Source organism: Pipistrellus kuhlii, unplaced genomic scaffold, assembly GCF_014108245.1.
Source record: "Pipistrellus kuhlii isolate mPipKuh1 unplaced genomic scaffold, mPipKuh1.p scaffold_m20_p_1, whole genome shotgun sequence".
NCBI lineage: Eukaryota > Metazoa > Chordata > Mammalia > Chiroptera > Vespertilionidae > Pipistrellus > Pipistrellus kuhlii.
Genome location: NW_023425404.1, coordinates 72,940,068 through 72,955,604, shown reverse-complemented (window position 1 = coordinate 72,955,604; position 15,537 = coordinate 72,940,068). Strand labels below are relative to the sequence as shown.

The 15,537-nt window shown below is 40.1% G+C and overlaps 1 pseudogene; it reads left to right on the top strand.

Moving 5' to 3' along the window:
* The first annotated feature begins 11,681 nt into the window (after nt 1–11,681).
* LOC118709588 lies at nt 11,682–11,836 on the top strand (annotated as a pseudogene).
* The last annotated feature ends 3,701 nt before the right edge of the window (nt 11,837–15,537 follow it).

Below are 15,537 nucleotides of genomic sequence, written 5' to 3'. Positions count from 1 at the left end.
AATTGATGAATTTTTCTCTGTCTCTCCTTCCTTCCTTCCACTATAAAACCAATAGAAAACTATCGTCCGGTGAGGATTAGCCAAGTAAGTACAGTATTGTAAGTCTGAACCTCTTTATTTTTGTAGCCTACTTAATATGACCATTGAAAGACTAATTAGCTGATACGTAGCATCTTTTTCAGAATGAAGAATAAAGTAGCCTCTGAGTTGATGTTTGTTTTTTTAATCTTTTTTATTGATTTTAGAGAGAAAGGGGGAGAGGGAGAGAGATAGAAACATCAATGGTGAGAGAGAATCATTGATTGGCTGCCCTCTGTACGCCCCCTAAAGGGGATCCAGCGGGCAACCCAGGCATATGCCCTTGGCTGGAATCGAACCTGGGACCCTTCAGTCCAGAGGCCAATGCTCTATCCATTGAGCCAAACCAGCTAGGGCTGCTGTTTGTTGTTATTAATTTTTTTTGTGTAGTTTGCTTATTCACATGTGACTGATCAAATACTATTTTTCCCAAAAATAATTTTGAAATAAAAAAGTGAAAGAGGAAATAGAAAAATATTGTTTTGAAATTTTTGTTTTCTAAGCCCATGCTCATAAAAATCTGAACTATATTTACACTTCAAGATTTTCTGCCCTGGCTGATGTGACTGGGTTGGAATGTTGTCCCATATAGAAAGGTGGCATGTTCAATTCCAGGTCAGGGTACATACCCAGGTTGTGGGTTGAATCTCTAGCTAATCAATCTCTCTCTCTCTCTCTCTCTCTCTCTCTCTCTCTCTCTCTCTCTCTCTCTCTCTCTCTCTCTCTCTCCCTGTCTCCCTCTTTTCCTCCCTCCCTCCCTTTCCTCTCTAAAATCAATAAAAAGCATGTTCTCGAGTGAGGATTTTAAAAAATGAAAGATTTTCCTTGATATTTCAGTATTGTAAATTTATGGGAGTATGGAAACCATAGGACTATATAGACATATATAGCTGAAACCTCTCTCTATATATATCCTAATACTTCTAAAACCTTGCATATTTCCCTCTTCCTGTTCAATACTCCTCTTCCTAAGTGGGAGAGAATACTATGTATTATACTGTTTAAATCTGAGGACTTTGGTGTCAGATGTCTGGGTTGGTCACATATAGGCTTTAGGCCTTTAACACTTAATAATTGAATGATATTAGGGAAATTATTTAACCTCTCAGTCTTATTAGTTAATGTTTAAAAGAGGGGTAATAATTGTACTCCATTTCATAGGATTATGAGGACAAGTGAAGGCACCTGGAATAAACCCTGGCACGTAGCAAACACTCAGTAGGATGACCCTAAAAGTTAGAGTCCAAACCAGGACACTTGGAAGAATAAAGGGAAGAGCTAGTAATAATTATGCCAGGACCACAGGCTTAAGCTGGGACAATCCCAAGCAAACCAGATGTGGTCACCCTATCAAGAGGTAGGCTGAGCCGGGACCAGTTTGGCTCAGTGGATAGAGCGTCATCCTGCGGACTGAAAGGTCCCGGGTTCGATTCTGGTTGAGGGCATGTACCTTGGTTGCGGGCACATCCCCAGTAGGGGGTGTGCAAGAGGCAGCTGATCGATGATTCTCTCTCATCAATGTTTCTAACTCTCTATCCCTCTCTCTTCCACTCTGTGAAAAATCAATAAAATATATTTTTAAAAAAAAGAGGTAGGCTGATATCAAAATTAATACTTGAACAGAAGGAACTATATTGACTCAAGGTTGTCATTAATTTCAATTATATAGTGTATTAGCATACTGATTTAAGAGCCTCCTGAAGTAGGTAAAATTACTCTTGAGTCAGTAACCTTAGAAGAGTCAAATTTGGCCTTTTACAACTTTTTGTAGTAGCTTTCCTTTTGATTTTCATACTTGTAAACTCTCAGATACTGCTTTTTGCTATTATCGGTATGCTTTGTCTATAAGAGCTTCTCATAATTGCTTTTTTATTGTGTTTTTTTTGTTTGTTTGTTTCCTTAGAAAAACATGCATGTGAGAGCAAGACATCAGTCAGCTGCCTCCTGCATGCCCCTGACCCAGAATCAAACCAGCAACCTTTTGGTACACAGGAAGACACCCAACAAACTGAGCCACACTGACTAGGGCTCATATTGTTGCTTTTCATCTCATGTGGATTTGGAAAGCCAAATTTTTTAGAACTCTGTATAAAAAAGTGAATAGATTCAGAGTAAGGTACCTTGAGAGCAGAATGTCGGAGAATGTGACCCATCTAACATTCCTTTAGTCTGTGTAAAGAACTTTGGTGCACTTCTTGGATTTTGGCTTTTATCTATCTATATAAAAGGCTAACATGCTAAGTGTCCTTCCCTCTGTCCAGGTAATGACGTCAAGTAGCAACACCTGGCTTCCTCTCCCTAGCTATGATTAGCCGTCTTGGAGCTTCTTCACCCCAGGAACACAACTTGCTGTACAGCCAGGTGGAAACACTTTACACTGTGACCAAATGTCTGTGAAACGTTTTCCCATGCCTCATCTCACTTGATCCTCCCAGAAGTCCTGGAGTAGGTAGATAGGAAACTCAGTGGAATCCTATTTTCTTTTCATTAGCCATAAAATGGAGATTTAGAAAGCTTAGAAACTGGACCCTACTGAAAAGAAGTAGGAAATGGTGGGCCTTGAAAATGACTTCAGGTTTTCTCACTATGCAGAATACACTCAAACACGCTACAGTTAAATATTTTACCCTTTGTTCTCCCTGCGTGATTTACAGTAATCTGCTTCATGTTGATATTTACTGCTGTGTTGCTAACAATTACCTGAAAGAGAAGTTGGGGTGCTTCACTAGGCTGGAAAAAGTTTAACTACATCAGAAAGCAGGTCTAATTAAGCAAGTTTGTTCTACATCTATAAAAGGCTAAGTTGACTTGCTCATGCATGATACATATACTGTAAAGTCTTCGCTGGCACCAATTGCACTTTTATCTTTCAATCTGTCATTGTCAATCATGAATTTGGTTGACACTTCTATTATAGAGAAAGGGTGAATAGCGCTAATATATTTCTTCTAAGTAATTTCCTTTCAATGTGCACGAATTCATGCACTGAGCCACTAGTTTTTTTTATAAACAAGGTATGTAAGAGAACTGAGCTGTAGATAAAGGAGCTGTTACTGTTAGCTTAGTGATCTAAAATGTCATTAATATTTAAACAAGTCATATTTGCCTTTGTGCCCATATCATTAAAGGCTCACAAAGGAATTTGTTTCTATTATTAAGAGAAAGAAGATTTATTCTTAACTTTTTTTAATTATTGAAAGATAAGCAAAGTAATCTTAAAAAATGTAAAATACCAGTTGACTTTTTACCGATTAGATTTTTCTTACATGCACTCTAGACATGTTAACTTAGAAATAGTTGTGATTACTCTTAATCTAGGTATAAAAGTACTTTACATTTATTCTTGAATTCTAACAGCTAATATGATTATATGTATACAACATTTTAGTAGTACATTTGACAAAATTTTAGAGCAGATTTTTGTTCAAATGTGTAATTTTCTCACAAATGAAAAAGTACTTATTTTAATGGATACTATTTTCTTGTAGCATTTTATAAATACATTTTTTAAATATATTTTTATTGATTTCAGAGAGGAAGAGAGAGGGAGAAAGACAGAGAAGCATCAACACTGAGAGAGAATCATTGATCATCTGCCTCCTGCACACCTTATGGGGATCGAGCCCACAATCAGGCATGTGCCCTGATCAAACCATGACCTCCTGGTTCATGGATTGAGGCTCAACCACAGCCACGCCAGCCTGGCTCATTTTATATATTTTTTTAATAGCGGAATTTCAAATATTTCCTTTGGGAAGTTTAGATAGTTACTGAATGAATCAGAAAATTCCTGGGCATATGGCCCAGAGCCTTCTATGTGTTCCTGTGAGCTGATGGAGACTTTTTTTTTTTATTAGCTACAAACTAAATCACCAGATAAAAAGAAAGGCACTTCTTACATTAGCATAGTTAGACACAGTTTTATAAAAATGGCAACAGTATTTATTATGTTCTAGAAATCATAAAACTTCTCTATACCACACAGAAAATAAGATATGAGCCCTGGTTGGGTGACTCAGCTGTTAGGAGCATCGACTGTACACCAAAAGGATGAGGGTTTGATCCTCATTTGGGGCACTGAGAGGCAACTGATGGATGTTTCTCTCACATATCCCTGTATTTTTTTTAAATATATTTTATTGATATTTTACAGAGAGGAAGGGAGAGAGATAGAGAGCTAGAAACGTCGATGAGAGAGAAGCATCAACCAGCCGCCTCTTGCACACCCCCTACTGGGGATGTGCCCGCAACCAATGTACATGCCCTTGACGGGAATCGAACCTGGGACCCTTCAGTCCGCAGGCCGACGCTCTACCACTGAGCCAAAGCGGTTTGGGCATTCCTGTATTTTTTTTTTTAATCATCACCCAAGGATTTTTTTTTTAATATATTTTATTGATTTTTTTACAGAGAGGAAGGAAAAGGGATAGAGAGCTAGAAACATCGATTGGAGAGAAACATCAACCAGATGCTTCCGCAACCAAGGTACATGCCCTTGACCGGAATTGAACCTGGGACCTTTCAGTCCCCAGACCAACACTATCCACTGAGCCAAATCGGTTTTGGCTCAAGGATATATTTTCCATTGATTTTTAGAGAGTGGACAAGAGAGGGAAAGACAGATATATCAATGTGAGAGAAACACATTCTGCATGAGCCCTGACCAGAGCCCAAGCAGGAAGGAGCTTGCAACCAATGTATGTGACCTTGACTGAACCAAACCCAGGACCCTTTGGGCCACAGACCGACGCTCTGCCCACTGAACAAAACCGGCTAGGGTATCAGTATATCTTTCCCTCCCTCTCTCTCCTTTTCTTTCTCTAAAATCAATAAAAACATGTCCTCCGTTAAGGATAAAAACATATACGTGAAAGAGATGTAGACTTCATGAAATATGTGGAAAAGAATTGTACATAAGGGTTAAATTAAATGGTTTATACCTTTTTTTGTAAAATAGCTATGAATCAATGATTTATTACTGCTTATTGATAATTGTGTTATAGATGTATAGAAATCTTTCAAAAAGTCTAATAGGGGGAAGAGGATGAGGAGTTAAAAAAACTGGTGTTAGCCATGTTCCTAATTTGAAATATATTTAGAATTTATAATGTATCTGATTTTTTGTAGGCTTAACTGCTTTTTTTAAAATAAAACAAAATTTTTTATTATTTTTAAAATATATTTTTATTGGTCTCAGAGAGGAATAGTGAGAGAGAAAAGCATCAGTGAAGAGAGAGAATCATTGATCAGCTGCCTCCTGCATGCCTCCCACTGGGGACTGAGCCTACAACCTGAGCGTATGCCCTGACCAGAAATCAAACTGTGACCTCTTGTTCATAGGTTGATGCTCAACCACTGAGCCACATCAACTGGGCTATAGTTTTTAATACTATTGCATATGGAGTAACATGTACCCTTAGAATAATTGCTGTATTAGAATTATATTTGTTATGAAGTTGATTTAGCAGTACTTCCCTTCTTATCTTAGTTTTGTTCTTATATGCCTGCTAGAGAAAAAAATGCTTTATAGTTATAGTACAGCTTCTTAAGAAATATCAGGTGACTGAATTAATAGAAAAAAGTTTTGGAATTACTAGACGTATCATTGCCACTGCAACAAATAAGTTTCCTTCTGGGCTGGATGTTTATTTCATTCAGACTTTCTCTTGGCAACATGTAAAGTAAATGAATAGAATTCTAGAAAATGAGCCTTAGATGAAAAAAAAAATTTAATGACATTCTCATAGCAAAACTCTAAAATTATGGACCACACTAATATGGTTAATAGTCTTCTGAGTCGCTCATTAAAATAATTGTGTTTTTATTTAAAAAGGACCGTGTTCAGCCCAGCGGTGTGGCTCAGTAGTTGAGCGTCGACCTATGAACCAGGAGGCCTTGATTTCAGTCAGAGCCCATGCCCAAGTTGTGGGCTCCATCCCCAGTGTGGGGCGTGCAGGAAACCAATGATCAATGATTCTCTCTCATCATTGATGTTTCTATCTCTCTCCCTCTCTCTTCCTGTTCAAAATCAGTAAAATATATTTTCAAAAATAATAATAGATAACTAAATAAAAAGGACCATGTTCAGTGTGGAACCTCTGCAAAACAGAAAAGAACAAGGAAGAAAGGAAAATAATGAACTAATTTTTTTTTTCTTTTTCAGAGAGAAGGGGAGAGGGAGAGATAGAAACATCAATGATGAGCTGAAACCAGTTTGGCTCAGTGGATAGAGCATCGGCCTGCGGACTGAAAGGTCCCAGGTTCGATTCTGTTTAAGGGCATTTACCTTGGTTGCGGGCACATCCCCAGTAGGGGGTGTGCAAGAGGCAGCTGATGGATGATTCTCTCTCATCGATGTTTCTAACTCTCTATCCCTCTCTCTTCCTCTCTGTAAAAAATCAATAAAATACATTTTTTTTAAAAAGAAAGAAACATCAATGATGAGAGAGAATCATTGATAGGCTGCCTCCTGCACGATCCCTCCTGGGGATGGACACCACAACCCAGGCATGTGCCCTTGACCAGAATCAAACCTGGGATCTTGCATGATGAGGAGCCAGAGCAGAGTTTTAAGCAGAGGAGTGACATGATTTTTTTAAACCACAAATCTGACCATGTTGAGAATGCATGGGAAGGTGAGGAAATTGGAGGCAGTTAGGAGGAAAGTCTTGAATTAAGGTAGTGGCAAGTACATTTGGAGCAAATATATTTGAAAGGAATGTAGGAGAATTGATAGAACTTCATTAATTTTATAATTAAATGAAAGGTGTAGCTTTAATCATTATTTGCAAACTAGAGGCCTGATGCACGAATTATATGCATGGGGGAGGGGACGGGATGGTGCCCCTCAGCCCAGCCTACACCCTCTCCAATATGGGACCCCTTGGGGGATATCCAACCGCCAGTTTAAACCGGCAGTTGGACATCCCCCTCATAATCCAGGACCACTGGCTCCTAACCGCTTGCCTGCCTGCTTGCCTGCCTGCCTGATTGCCCCTAACCACTCTGCCTGCCTGCCAGCCTGATTGCCCCTATCTTGCATCCCTGCCTGCCTGATCACCCCTACCTTGCCCCGCTGCCAGCCTAATTGCCCCTACCTTGCCCTGCTGCCGACCTGATTGCCCCTAACTGCCTCTGCCTCAACTCCCAGCCTAAGCCACAGTTTGGCCTCTTTCTGCTGGAGGCAACCTGGCCGATCAGGGGAAGGCACTGCCCCCATCACCCCACTGCTGCTGCCACTGTGGCCACCATGGCTGCTCGAGCCTCGGGCCTCCGGCTGGCCCTTGCAGTGGCAGCCACCATCTGTGGCTTGCCTGAGCCTCAGGCAGCTGCTGTGGCTTTGTCTAGAAGGACATCTGGATGGTTGTCTGGAAGACGCTGTCCTAATTAGCATATTACCTTTTTATTAGTATAGAAGGTTAGCTATATTTTTAGTATTACTGGCATTTAAAGTCACTTCAGCATCAAATTGGCTCAGAAAAGACAAGAAATCTGTAAATGTGAAAGGGGGGGAAAAACACATTTTTAGTGAAGGTAGTAACATTCTGAATGCATGAAATCATTCACTAAAAAAATCACAGGTCTGCTATTTGAATTTAGATTTACAAGCCTGATTTGCAGTATTTTTCATATAACTGGTTTCAGTAGGTAAGAAAACTTAAAAACTACCATAGCTATAGCATCTTTGAAATGGAATATCCTATAGTTTTAAAAATCACAGATGTATATTCCATTATTCTGTATGAGCTTTTATCATAAAAACCTTGTCTGTCCACATATAAGCCATGGCTAAATTCCTGGATCAAATATTTTAGAAGGAATTTAGCAATGTTTTTCATCTCATTAGCAAAAGCCTGGCCATCCTGCTGATGATAGAAATTAGAATTTTCAGGTCATCTGAAAGATCACTTTCTATTTTAAAAGATTTTTAATTCCTACTAGTAAATAAAAGCTATTTATAAACGTGTCTTAATTCCTTTCACAAGTTCTATCCAGAATCAAAGAGTCCTCTTTTTTCACCACCTTGTAAAAAAAAAAAATTACTTAACCTTATTAATTTTTAATGTTGCTTTTATGGTAAATAAATTTACTTTTCTGAAAAGTCCTACACTCAGGAAGCATTTATTGAGTGTCTATTTGTAGAACACTATTCTGGCCATCCTGAGAAGTAAGTTTCTCAAGGGCACTTTGATAATCCACTTGGTGAGACAAAATAGACCTGTGAACTAATAAATATTCAGTGACAAGCAACTGAAAAAGCACAAAGGGGGTGCAGGAAACCTGAAGAATCAAAGGAAAAGATTTCCTAGAAGACAGTCTTAAATAGAACTTAGAGAAAATGAATGTTTTTTAAAAGTCAGGATATTTTCCCTTCAAACAAAGAATTATTTCTTCACATGAGGTTCATTCTTCACTGAGTATATCTCCTTAGCATCAAGACAAAAAGGGCCTTAAATCATTTAGGAGGAGGATGAAGGACTGGGGTGGGGTAGGAACCAGATGGAGAGGGGCAATGGGGGAAAAGGAAGAACATTTGTAATACAACAATAAAGATTTTTTAATCATTTAGGAGGAAGACTAGAGCCAAAGGAGAGACTTTACTTTGGGAGCTCTGACCTGAGTTTCTACAGGAGTTTTTAACCTTTTCTTGTGCCATGCATCCCTTTGGCAGTCTGGTAAAGCCTATGAATCACTTCTCAGAATAATGTTTTACTATTAGTGATACACATGTTACATATCAATCAAAACTGTAATACCTTAACAGGTATCCTAATTAACACATCATTATGACAATATTTAGGGCAGTGTAGTAACTACCACAACACATAGTGAAAAATGTAAATGATACTTTGAGATAGCACTATAACATGCATGCGGCTGTGATTTCTCTCTGACAAATCCATTGGTACTGCTGATACTTTGTGGTTTATGGCCTATATTTACACTTGAAGGAACTAGTTGATTTCAAGTAGTGTTTAGTACAAATAAAGAGGTAAGTTTTCATGGGTTCCCTGAATTATTTCTGTGGATCCATTATCAGTTTAGTAATTACCTGAGAAGCCCTGGCAAGTAAAACACTGAGTAGAAAGGGCTGAGATCCATTTCAAAGAAGCTGTTTTAATTTTGTTTTGTATATAAGATTTCATTTGGAATAAAAATGGTTTCTGGGCGAGAGAACCACGATGGCAGCATAGGTAAAGGTGATATCCCACACCTCCCATAACCATGTCAAAATCACAACTAAGATACAGAACAACCATCCTTCAGAACCACCTGAAATCTGCCTTAATGGAAGCCCTACAACTAGAGAAGCAAAGAAGAAAGAACATTGAGACTGGTAGGAGGGACAGCAGTGTGGAGTGAGCTGGCCAGACACCTACATGTAGCATTTTTTTTCTATCAGGAGGGATATCTAAGCTGTGGAGGCCTTCGGTGAGGAACAAGGGGTCCCAGGCCCACACCAGGCTCTCAGCCCAGAGTTTCAGTGCCAGGCGGGAGAGTCCCTATAACTTTGGGCTGTAAAAGCCAGTGAGGATTGCAGCTGAGTGACAAGGAGGCTGCTGGAGACCCAGGAAGTCCCTCTTAAAGGGCCGGTGCACAGACTCACTTCTGAGCTCCAGCACTGGGGCAGTGGCGAGGGGAATCCACGGACATACAGGGAGGAACTGGATTGTCTGTCATCAAAGCAAGAACTAAGAGTGGCTTTCTCCTAGATATGGGTTCTTGCAGAGGTCATTTTTCCTATGCTGAGACCTTCCCCATTGCAGAACTGACTGGCAGGTACCATATCTGAGTCTCCATCAACCTGGCTCACACTGTTCACACTCCCTTAGTGATTCTCTAAAACCCTGCGCTATCCTATTTGCAGCCCCACCCAAGCTGTTTGCAGCGGCTTTTCCATATAAATGGCCTGTCTTGGCTCAGGCTTCAGACTCTCCTAAAATCTGTCACACAAGCAGCAGCTGGCATTAGCATGCCCCATACCATTCAATAACAGGCCCCAGGCCTAGTACTAGCAGCAGCTTACCTTACTTCACAGCTTGGCCTCTCCTAGGCATTCCCAAGCCCAACACAAGTAGCAGCCATCTGAAGATCATTTTGTAGCTCCTGATGGGAGCCCCAGTCAGGGAACAGGCAAGGCTGACTTTGGGAACAGAGCCAGCGCACCTGGTGGACAGCTTCAGAGCATGCCAGGCTACAACTCAACACATCCATAAGCAATACATTCAAGGGATAGACTCAGTGAGTACCAAAGCACTACTGAAGGAAGTCCTATTCAATAGGGGTACATCCTGCACACAGCTGGTGTGTGCAGAGGCTTTTGCATATGAATGGCCTGACCTTTTGCAATCTGAAACCTAACGTACTGAAGCTGGGTAAAAGAGCCCCACAGCCTCCAAAAGATGACCCAAGGCTGGACAGCAGCTTGCACTGCTTCACACTGGGCCTCATCTGGGCACCTCCAAACCCCAAACACAGAGAAGGAATCTGCAGATCTCTCTGAAGCTCCTGCTGGGAGGCCTTTCTCCTTAGAGATCCAAGAACCAGTGTACCCAGTGGTCAGAGAGAGACCATCCAGACGACAACTCTTCAGATCCATAAGAAACACACTCGGGGGCAGACTCAGTGAATGCCAAAGCCCCACTGAAGCAAGTCTCGCCCCATAAGGGTGTTTCCAGCACAGAAGTTCTCCCATCATAGACACAACTGATCCTCACAGCCAATTGGCCTGGAGGTCAGTTCCTCCCAGTGATACCAACAACAAGCAAGGCTTACTACAACAAGACTGTGCACACAGCTCACAAAAGGGTGCACCAAGAGTGTCTACCTCAGGTAACTAGGAAGGCTGAGCCACTGGGCTCTATAGGACACCTAGCACACAAGCCACTATATCAACACAGAAAAGCAGCCAAAATGCAGAGTCAAAAAAACAGATCACAAATGAAAGAAATGGAGGAAAGCAAATGACTGGATATAGAGTTAAAACCCACAGTTATAAGAATTTTCTAGAAAAGGCTGATATATTTAGTGAGGATATGAAAAAGGATCAACTAGAAATTAAGCATACACTGAAATAAATAATAATATACAGAGATCTAACAGCAGATTAGAGAATCGCAAGAATCAAGTCAAATATTTGAAATACAAAGAAGCAAAAAACACCCAACCAGAAAAGAAAAAAAAAAAATCTAAAATATGAAGAGTGTGTAAGGAGCCTCTGGGACAACTTCAAGTGTACCAACATTCGCATTATGGGGGTGCCAGAAGAAGAGAGAGAGCAAGATACTGAAAACCTATTTGAAGAAATAATGACAGAAAACTTCCCCAACCTGTTGAAAGAAAGACAAGTCCAGGAAGCACAGAGAATCCCAAACAAGAAGAACTCGAAGAGGCCCACACCAAGGCACATCATAATTAAAATGACAAAGGTTACAGACAAAGAGAGAATCTTAAAAGCAGCCAGGAAAGCCCTAACCAGTTTGGCTCAATTAATAGAGCATCAACTTGCTGACTAAAAGGTCCCAGGTTTGATTCTGGTCAAGAATTCTCAGGTTGGGGGCTCAATCTCCAAAAGGGGCCATGCAGGAGGCAGCCAATCAATTATTCTCTCTCATCATTGATGGTTCTATCTCTCTCCCTCTCCCTTCAAGGCTTATCCATTACTCTCTGATGTGCTGACCCCTGAAAATTCCCCAAATGTGGAAAATTTGACTGAAGAATTTGTGGTAGTGGGGGACTGTGTACACACTCTCCCCTACAAGAAAAAAAGAGAGAGAACCAATTGACTTGCACAGAGCTCAAACCTTAAAATAATATTTTAGTGTAAAAGAACTCTGGGTTTTTTGTACATCTCTTTACTTTCCTCTTTTTCTAACTGGACTACAGTGGTGCCTCACACAACGAACTTAATTCGTTCCAGAAGCAAGTTTGTTATGGGAAAAGTTCGTTATGTGAAACGCGTTTTCCCATAACAATACATGTTAAAAAAATAATTCGTTCTGTAGCATAAAATATGCTAAGATGACATAAAAAAAGATAAATTTTTTGTTATTATTTTTATTTAGATACATCATGATATAAAAAAAATATTGAGTTTAACTTAAAAGGACGACTGCCGTGATACGTGCATGATTTAATTCGTAATGAAGAACGATTGCCGCGATACGTGCTTAAGTTAAGCGCAGTGACTAACGACTGCCTGCAGTGCCTGCGCAGAAGGATGCAATACATCGGCAGCGATCGTGGAAGCTCGGGCGACTTCATTGTGTGAAACAAAGTTCGTTGTGTGAATCATGAAATGAAGTTCGTTGTGTGCAGCGTTCGCTGTGCGAGGCGTTCTTTATGCGAGGCACCACTGTATTTTCAAACATTCCTCTTATTTTCTTACCTAAAGCATTGCCCCTATCCCACACAGTGGAACTCAAATCTGTGCCTACAAAAATGAGAATTCTAATATAAAATGTGGACATTATGAATAGAACCCAAAGAAAAGCAGACCTTTTCAATCATTCATACAACAGACATTTACTGAATGTTTAGTATGTGCCAGACAGCTCTGAGTGCCGGGCATGTAATTTCCCTCTGGCCCAGTTGGGTGTGGCAGGCTAGACTTCTATATTTAAGAATTCAGCCAGGCTTGTTTTCCACGGCAGTTGGAAGGCTTTTCACATGTAGATGACTTATATAGCACCAGACATCCTATACTAGATTGTCAACCTTAGTCAGGCATAATTTACAGGTTTAAGGAAAATCCTAGCTGTGTATGTATGCTTTGGGGAGTAAGGAACATAAAGGAGATTAAATGGAAATTTTCAGTACTTTGGGGGAATAAGAAGCAGTTGTTTATTTTTTTTAATATATTTTATTAATTTTTTACAGAGAGGAAGGGAGAGGGATAGAAAGTCAGAAACATCAATGAGAGAGAGACATCAATCAGCCACCTCCTGCACACCCCCTACCCGGGATGTGCTCCCAACCAAGGCACATGCCCTTAACCAGAATTGAACCCGGGACCTTTCAGTCCACAGGCCAGCACTCTATACACTGAGCCACACCGGTTTCGGCAGCAGTTGTTTATATAGCTTAATCAATAGGGTTATTATGGCTTTTTGTTCAATTCGGGGATGAGCTGTAAGTCTTGTTTTTCATCTGGTCCTTAGTATAAAGTACACATCTGCAGAAAAATCTATTGCTACATTAGAAACAATGACTGTTGAAGTGTGTGGCTTGCATGTATTTGTTCACTCATTCATTCAAAAACTATTTAGTGAATACATTCTATGTTTAGCATCCTTAACTGTGCTAAAGGGCATTGGCTGGTAATAGATGAACTATATGTCAATTGGCCATAACACAAAGTGGAAGTGTTCAGTATTGTACTTACTTAAAACAGTGATTTTTTTCAACCGGTGTGCCGCAAGAATTTTGAAAACATGCAATACCTGACTATTTTGTCAAGGGCACAGTTGTTCCTGCACCATCTCTTTTCTTTTTTTAAATATGCTTTCATTGATTTCAGGGAGAGAGAGCGAGCTGGAAACATCAATGATGAGAGAGAATCATCAATGGGATGCCACCTGCACGCCCCCTACTGGGGATCAAGCTGAAAGGTGGGCATGTGCCCAGACCAGGAATCAAAGGTGACCTGGTTCAAGGGTTGACACAAAACCACTAAGGCATGCCAGCCAGGCTGACCTCTTTTCTTTTAGGTTTAAAAAAATGACAGCCAACACAACAATAGCTGTCCAGTGTGAATGAACTAAAATTATACCTTTTTTTTTGTCAGATTGGCAAATTTTTGGTGTGCTGCAGAATTTTATTTTATTATTTTTTTAATTTAATAAATCTTTATTGTTCAGATTATTACAGTTGTTCCTCTTTTTTCCCCCCAGAGCTCCCCTCAACCTGGTTCCCCTCCCATCCTCTTCCCTCATCTCCCCCACATTGTCCTTATCCATAGGTGTACGATTTTTGTCCAGTCTCTTCCCACAGTCCTCACATCCCTTTCCCCCTGAGAGTTGTCAGTCTTTCTTTCTATGCCCCTGACTCTTTCTTGACTCTATTTTTAATATATTTTATTAATTTTTTACAGAGAGGAAGGGAGAAGTATAGAGAGCTAGAAACATCAATGAGAGAGAAACATCAACCAGCTGCCTCCTGCACACCCCTCATGGGGTTCCAACCAATGTACATGCCCCTGACCGGAATCGAACCTGGGACCTTTCAGGCTGTAGATCGACGCTATATCCACTAAACCAAACTGGTTTCAGCAGCCCCTGATTCTATTATATTCACCAGTTTATTCTGTTCATCAGATCTTCTATTCATTTTATTTTAAGATTCACTTGTTAATAGACATGTATTTCATGTTCATAATTTTTATCTTTACCTTTTTCTTCTTCCTCTTCTTAAATAATACCTTTCAGCATTTGGTGGTGATGAACTCCTTTCGTTTTTCTTGTCTGTGAAGCTCTTTATCTGATCTTCAATTCTGAATGATAGCTTTGCTGGATAAAGTAATCTTGGTTGTAGGTTCTTGCAGTTCATCATTGCGAATATTTCTTGCCACTCCTGTCTGGCCTGCATAGTTTCTGTTGAGAAATCAGCTGACAATCGTTTGGGTGCTCCCTTGTAGGTAACTATAATACTAACTGTTTTTCTCTTGCTGCTTGTAAGATTTGTCTTTGTCTTTTGTCCTTGGCATTTTAATTATGGTGTGCCTTGGTGTAATCCTCTTTGGATTCCTTTTGTTTGGGGTTCTGTGCACTTCCTGGATTTGTAAGTCTATTTCTTTCACCAGGTAGGGAAAGTTTTCTGTCATTATTTCTTCTAATAGGTTTTCAATATTTTGCTCTCTCTCTTCTTCTGGCACCCCAAAAATTCAGATGTTGGTACACTTAAAGTTATCCCATAGGCTCCTTACACTATCTTCATATTTTTGGATTCCCTTTTCTTTATGTTTTTCTGGCTAGGTGTCTTTTGTTTCCTCATGTTTCAAATCTTTAATTTGATTCTTAGGGTCCTCTGATCTACTGCTGAATTTCTGTATATTCTTTATTTCAGACAGTGTATGCTTAATTTCTGTCTGGTCCTTTTCAATTTTTTTCCTTGTCATTCTCATTAAGATCTTTAAATTTCTCATTAAGTTCCTCAGAGGTTTTTAACAGATTCTTAAATAACCTTATAATTGTGGTTTTGAACTCTATATCCAGTCTTCTGCTTTCCTCCATTTCTTTCATTTGTGATCTTCCTCTGTTTCCGCATTTTAGCTGCTTCCCTGAGTTGATGGAGTGGCTCAGCCTCCCCAGTTACCTGAGGTGGACACTCTTGATGCACCTTTTTATGGGCTGCACAGACTTGTTGTAGTTAAGCCTTGCTTGTTATTGGTATCACTGGGCAGAGTTGACCTCCAGGCCAACTGACCATGAGAATCAGCTGTGTCTATACTGGGAGAGCTTC